This window comes from Schistocerca nitens, chromosome 8, assembly GCF_023898315.1.
Source record: "Schistocerca nitens isolate TAMUIC-IGC-003100 chromosome 8, iqSchNite1.1, whole genome shotgun sequence".
NCBI classification, from domain to species: domain Eukaryota; kingdom Metazoa; phylum Arthropoda; class Insecta; order Orthoptera; family Acrididae; genus Schistocerca; species Schistocerca nitens.
In genome coordinates this window covers 135056436-135063770 of record NC_064621.1, presented here as the reverse complement: position 1 = coordinate 135063770, position 7335 = coordinate 135056436, and the positions used below count along the sequence as shown (strand labels likewise).

Sequence of the window (7335 nt, the reverse complement as noted above, 5' to 3'; positions counted from 1 at the left end):
CGGAGTAAACTATGTACTGAAGAAATATTGCTAACGTCACCTGGAAGAGTACTCGATAAGATTATACCATTCTCGCTCTTCCAATATATCGAAAACCGTCTGCATTTTGGCATCGAGCATTTCTGGTGATCCTATTAAATACACACTTATTGGTACACTGGAGCACGTGGCCAATGAAAGATGTCGCTTCCACAGACCCATGTTTAGTTTTCTTGCCTGTACTATTGGAAGACCAAATCCCACAGAGTATCATTCATGAAAAATGGTTCCTGTGTTGTTCCTTCATAAGCAGTTTTATACAGTGTGTTTTTTGTTATTGTTGCTGTTGTTGTAACACATCTAAGCAGTGTATGACTACAGCTTTCTACACTGTCATACATTTTGTTTTTCTGCCATGAATTTGAGGTCTGTGTCAGGTGGTAAATCGACATTAAGACGTTTGATCCATGTGCTCTCACAGAAAGCTGGACATTGCATGGTGTAAGGTAAGTTGCTCACACAACACACAACTTGGCTGAAATAAAAGACTGAGGTGGTGTTATTATTGACAAAAAGGTGGAAGACATTGCAATGTTTGGAATCTAGTAGAGTTTGCAGCAATGTGGGAGTTCCCAAACAGCTCTCTGAAGATAATGACATCTCTTTAAAATCACGTTCCACAGTTAATAGTGTTGCAGGTGCGTCAGTTTTCTGCTTTTAAAGAAAGCAAGAGAATTGATTCCTTATACTGGCAGTGCATATTGCACCCAAATATGTGACCGCTACGGTCGCAGGTTCGAATCCTGCCTCGGGCATGGATGTGTGTGATGTCCTTAGGTTAGTTAGGTTTAAGTAGACTGATGACCTCAGACGTTAAGAGCCATAGTGCTCAGAGCCATTTGAACCATTTGAACCTAAATCACTTTTCCTGTGTCCTAGGTAGTGGTCATCATGGCCTCCAAATCTTTGGACACTGCATCTCTCATTTTTATGCCTTACAATGCCTAACTGGATGTGGAACAAGGAGGTATTCTCCAAGACTTAAGCCCATAGAGCATGGATAGTATGCACCATTAGTTGTCCATCACACTGGCGGGAGAATGGAATTATTTCCATACACTCAGGCGAGCATGTAATTACCCTTATTAATCAACATTTTTGTAGTATATACCTAAATTTTACATATTTTCCATCAATTTCCGTAATTTTACCAGGATTTTCCACAATTTAAACGCATTTTACCCACTTACTCCAGTTCCAAACCACCACTCTCGACGACTTGTCACGTCAACGAAACGTCTCATCGCGTCGATATCGTGATGTTAGCAGACAATGACATTGCAGCATGATTCTCAGTTTATGCATCATAGCTAAACAACCCCTCTCCATTACTCTTGGAGTGCTATATACATGTGAACATATCACAGACCCTGTTACACTGCCTGCATCACATACAACAAATACTGTTTCTTAGTGTAGGATATAGCCATCAGCAGAGAGGAGGAGCACAAAACTGCGTTTCTTGAGAAAAGCACTTTATGAAGTCGGTAAGATTATATTACGATTACCCATCTCTCCTTATGTGGTTAGGAGTCACAAAGTATTGTCGCAATTTATGGATCCTGAGCAAAACTCTAGATAATCTATCTGTGCATCTTGTAACTGTTCCTCGGTCTTCAACCAACACTTCCTGTAACATTGTCTCTGATTTAATTCGGCACTGACCAGAAGTAGGAGAGCACTGCACACTCTATATTTGATATGTCTTGAAGGAATAAAATGAGCAGAGTTCAGTGTAATCAATATACTTAGATATGTTGCTTACAGGAAGACCATAATAAGTGTCCCAAAGTGGCACAACCCCAGAGCTCTGCACTTAAACATGCTATAATGTTAAAACAGTATGGTTACCGATATATGAGTCGTGTGGAATGCAATGCTATTAATCTTCAAATGCAGGAAATATATTTCCAAAACCTGACTTACATTCAGGCTGCATGTTTTCTATCCCAGTCACTATGGCGAGAATGTGATAAAACTACTACGTGCTACACCGAAGGGTGGAAAAAAACATGGGTTCTTTGTGATACATGCACTATATAGCTCTCTGGAGGTGTATAACAGACACTTTCCACATCTGATTATCGTTCAGAAATGACGCTACGCTCATACCAGTCCTATAAATCGATCTCCCGCAACGAAAAAAATGTATTAATCAGTGACATGTTATAAGGAAAGAGACAAATACATAGCAGCGGTGTTTGTCATGTGAAATTACATACCATGCTGCATGAACTTTGTGAATACAACACGGACTCTTCCACACACCAAATCTGCCAAGCAAAAGTTTACACAGATATTGCAGTACCTCACAGCCCGCTGTCACTGATTTAGAATCACTGCAGTTTTGAAAATGAAGACTCCATTTATGTCCAAAATGTGGCAGGGAAGTTGAGTACTTTGCATACATCTTCGTTCATCTAGATGATTGTGCTGAAATAGATATTTCATCCGTCTGATGGACATCATTCATCACACATGCGATGGAAATCGTCTGCTATCTGTGGTATGGGGAGGTTTGCTGTTAACGTCTCCAGGTAGACGGCGCTCTACGTGACACGCAAAACATGTAGTTGCATATGAGCCAAACGCACTTTATACTGCACGACTGACACAGCCCGAGAGAACAACGGGAAGAAAGGTTAAATATGCCATAAATAACCTGCCACAACATCTCTCTCGCTCTAGAATGCATCATTAGTCTACCATTAAATCCCACCTCATTACAACCCCCCCTCAACCGATTATTCCATCTACTTCCTATCACCCTTTAACGCAGGTCCACGTCGACTTGGATCTCTTTTCTAGGGAAGCATCCACGACAGCAATCAACTTGCATGTATTCCTGTTTCCTCAGTAGAGATGACACTAAAGGTTAAATGAAACAACAAGTTCACTGTTACCAGTCACCGTTTTATTTATTTCCACGACGCGTTTCGAAGGTTTAAACCTCCATCATCGGGTGGATTTACATTAGTAAGTATTACATTTGTGTGTGTGTTGTGTTACGATTTTTTGGAGGAACTTGTGGCACTGCCTTCAGTGATCACAGGTTCCTTTTGCTATCGTAACACAACGATAGCAAAAGGAACCTGTGATCACTGAAGGCAGTGCCACAAGTTCCTCCAAAAAATCGTAACACAACACACACACAAATGTAATACTTACTAATGTAAATCCACCCGATGATGGAGGTTTAAACCTTCGAAACGCGTCGTGGAAATAAATAAAACGGTGACTGGTAACAGTGAACTTGTTGTTTCATTTAATGTCAGTAACAGTCACGGTAAAGCCTAACCTAAAAATGTTCGCATTTAAAGTTACACTAAAGGTTGTTAAAAACCATGCAGCAACAGTTCTGTAAGGTATTTGTTAGGTTTTGATAGCAGAGAAGCACATTGTAAATACTGTTTCTCAGAGTCTTGCACAGGCTCAAACACGCTATTGATGCGGTAGTTGTATATAGCAACCCCAAGCTGGTAACAAATTCTCAAATTCATTTTAGCTAAGGAGGACATAAAGTTTATTGTAGTCACATGTGTGACTACAAAAATCTATAGCGTGGTTATCTACAACTTTGGGGTCACACGTGGGATTGTGATCAGGCATGCACAAACTTATTACTCTGCATTTGGTTATCGACCTCGTTAAACAATCTGTTCCAGCTGTCATCGTTGTCCACGAAAAATTACTGTTTTCTTGGGTCCCAGTGTTTCCATGTCGACTTTTTCTTGTATTCCTCTTGCTCTCACACATTCGGTCGCATGTACCAGAATGTTCGTTACTTGAACATTACATCCTCCCTCAATTTTCCCACTTTTTGTCGTATTTTCCCTCAGTTTATACGTATTTTCCATCAATTTTCGTTATTTTGCCGATTTTGCGTCAGGTCCGCTCACGTGACCATATCCACACTTCCGGCCATGATTCTAAAATCGCTTGTAACTGTAATACAGTTGTCAATACCTAGCTCACATGCGCTATTTTTCTGTATGTGTGTGTGTGTATCGGAGGGGGGGGGGGGGGGGAGGGGCACATGGCACAGAGTAGGTTCAGGATAGGGACGGGATTGAGCCCGTAGGTAAATCCACCATGTGTTACACCAGGTATAGGGTTCGAAGGTGAATCCAGCATGTGTTACGGTTGGAATAAGGTTTGAAGGTGAATGCGGCAGGTGTTATGGATAGGATACTGTTTGGAGATGGAGCCACCATGCGTTGCGGCCAGGACAAGGTTCTGATGTTGATCCACTACGTGTTATCTCTGGGGTAGGGTTTGGAGGTGGCTCCACCACATATTATGGCCTGTAGAGTATTCGAAGATGGATCTGCCACACGTTATGACCGGAATAGGGTTCGCAGGTGGATTACCACTCCTTACAGCCAGGATAAGGTTCGAAGGTGAAGCTACCCACGATATGTAGGGGCGGTGTCTAAACGTGGTTTCAAATGGTTCAAATGGCTCTGAGCACTATGGGACTTAACTGCTGTGGTCATCAGTCCCCTAGAACTTAGAACTACTTAAACCTAACTAACCTAAGGACATCACACACATCCATGCCCGAGGCAGGATTCGAACCTGCGACCGTAGCAGTCGCGCGGTTCCGGACTGAGCGCCTAGAACCGCTAGACCACCGCGGCCGGCCCTAAACGTGGTTTCACTGACGGTAGGTCTGGAATAGGGTCTGGCGGCCCCACGTGAAACCAATACACATATACCTACAGAAAAAAAGAGTTGTTGCTCTAGGTGTTGTAAACTGTACTACGTATACAAGGAATTTTGGAATATGTGGCCGGAAGTGAGATTATGTTGACATGAGCAGAAGCGACATAAAATCGGTCAAATTATGAAAATTGATGGAAATACATATAAATTGAGGAAAAATACGTCAACAAGCGTGAAAAGTGAGGGACAGAAAGAGAGTACGTAGATGGTGCAGGAAAATTCTTGTACGTGGGGATAAGTGTGTGACAGCAAGATGAATAAGAGAAGAAGTCAACTTAGGAGCACTGGGAAGATAAGAAACAGTAATTTTTTGTGGAGAGCGATAAGGCCACTGGAACAGCTCGTTTAACGTGGACGACCTCAAAATTTACAGTAATAAACTGATGTATGTCTGATTAAGACTCCAGGTGTGATTTCAAAGTTACCGAAAACCACGTTATACATTTTTTTGAAGTAGTCAGATATGTGTCTATGATAAACTTTACGTCCTCCTTAGCCAAAGAGCACTCTATTAGCAGCTTGGGGCGGCAATAAGGAAGTACCGAATCGATAGTGTGTTTACCCTAGCAAGATGGCGATCTCTTCCACATTTTTCTCAATAAAAAACAACGCCTCTATCCTTTAACCCTCCTGTGTCCGGTAGCTGAGTGGTCAGCGCGAGAGAATGTCAATCCTATGGGCCCGTTTTCGATTCCAGGCTGGGTCGGAAATTTTCTCCGCTCAGGGACTGGGTGTTGTCCTAATCATCATCATTTCATCCCCATCGATGCCCAAGTCGCTGAAGTGGAGTCAAATCGAAAGACTTGCATTCGGTGAACGGTCTACCCAGCGGGGGGCCCTAGTCACACGACATTTACATTTACCCTCCTGTGTGTTGTGGGAGCAGCTTACCTTACACCAGGCAATGTCCAGCTTTCTGAGAGAGCCGATGGATCGACCGTAATAAACTTAGCTATATTACCGGATTTATACGGTGATATGCAGTATAAACCTGAGATTTACAGCTAATCTGTGCTGCTACATTTAGAGACTTGGTATGTGACGAATAATTTGGTTACTTTACAACAGTTCGAAAGTGAGAAGGCAACCTGAGACAGATGCTCCGTCATTATCCAAAAATGAGTTTAACATTTTAGTCCTGTGATGCAGGCCGTAGCACATATTACGGTGATAAGAACAGATACCTCTTTAACTGATGCGAGAATACTTAGAGGAAACATACGCTATGCGATACTGTCGTACAGGACTTTCACAACAACTAACGATACTTTAGCGATGTGAAAACGCGTGTATGCTCCAATTCCTTCTGTCTTCGAAAATATCGTATAAAACGGAGGAATCTACATTTCACTTGAGAATTTCGAGGTGTATGGACAACAACACCCCTCTTTCGGATTGGGAAAAGAACATTTTTTAAACTGGACAGACTCTAAGTCGAGGGTTGAATTGAAGTTAGAACTACACATCCTCTCTACGCCTGCTCATCTCGCAATGAATGCGACCAGCGGCCGACCGGTATCTGCAGCTTAGTAGCCACTTGAGACAGGGCGCAGGTATCAGATATCAAAGGACGCTGGCGTCTGCTCCACGGCCAGGTGGCGACCCTCGAGGTGAATATCCTAAGTACTGCCCGGTATGCATTTGATTGACTAAGCGGCTGGACCCAGCGGAGGTTCGAGTCCTCCCTCGGGCATGGGTGTGTGTGTTTGTCCTTAGGATAATTTAGGTTAAGTAGTGAGTAAGCTTAGGGACTGATGACCTTAGCAGTTAAGTCCCATAGGATTTCACACACATTTGTTTGGTTGACTAAGTAATCGCGTGGATTACGGGCAACGAGCGGAGAACTGCACTTGTGTTCTCAAAACACTTCTGCATACAAGTCCCTCGACATTTGGCGAGTATTTCCGAAATTTAATTACTTGATTTGCTTTCGTCTGTCTGCACACATGGGAATGGACGACGTCACTCTATGTGATGTGATGACCAGTCTGTAGTTCCTACCGATGTCGCTTGGAGCTCTGGGATCCGTCGTTAGCTGTCCACAGGCCTTGGCAAAGGGCTTTTGCAGATCGTGAGAAGAAGTATTATCGCGACTTTCCCAGAAAACAGCAGTAAGGGAGTTATTTTTCTGGGACCATGCATCTGCTCGTATCTGTTAATGGGTTTGTGTTTTATAGAGTCTGTTTGTGGTATTGGTTTCAGGTGGGTTTTTCGCGATTTTTGTGAAATGTTAAAGTCTTCATTCGCGACGGTTTTTTTGTGATATGTTTTCGTATTTTACAGACTGTAAGACGCTACAGACTATAAGACCCATCCTAATTTTTAAGCAGTTTTTTAACTAACATTTTTACCATTTTTGTTACTGGATTACAAAGCCAGACTAAATGGAGTTGTTAGTTTCTAAAATCAAATTGATCTTTAAAACACCTGAAAGTCGTCATTTGTGTACCCTTCTTATTCTTATTCTTCTTGTTCTTCCTCTTCGTTGTCATCGTGGTCATCTTCATAGATAGAATGGTCCTCACTGCCATCGAAAGCCTTACTTATGCTACTGTTTTTGAAAGATTTAAC

At 42.4% G+C, this 7335-nt stretch overlaps 1 pseudogene; it reads right to left on the bottom strand.

The window, feature by feature from the left end:
- Positions 1–5808: 5808 nt before the first annotated feature.
- Positions 5809–5981, bottom strand: LOC126199973 (U2 spliceosomal RNA; annotated as a pseudogene).
- Positions 5982–7335: the final 1354 nt, after the last annotated feature.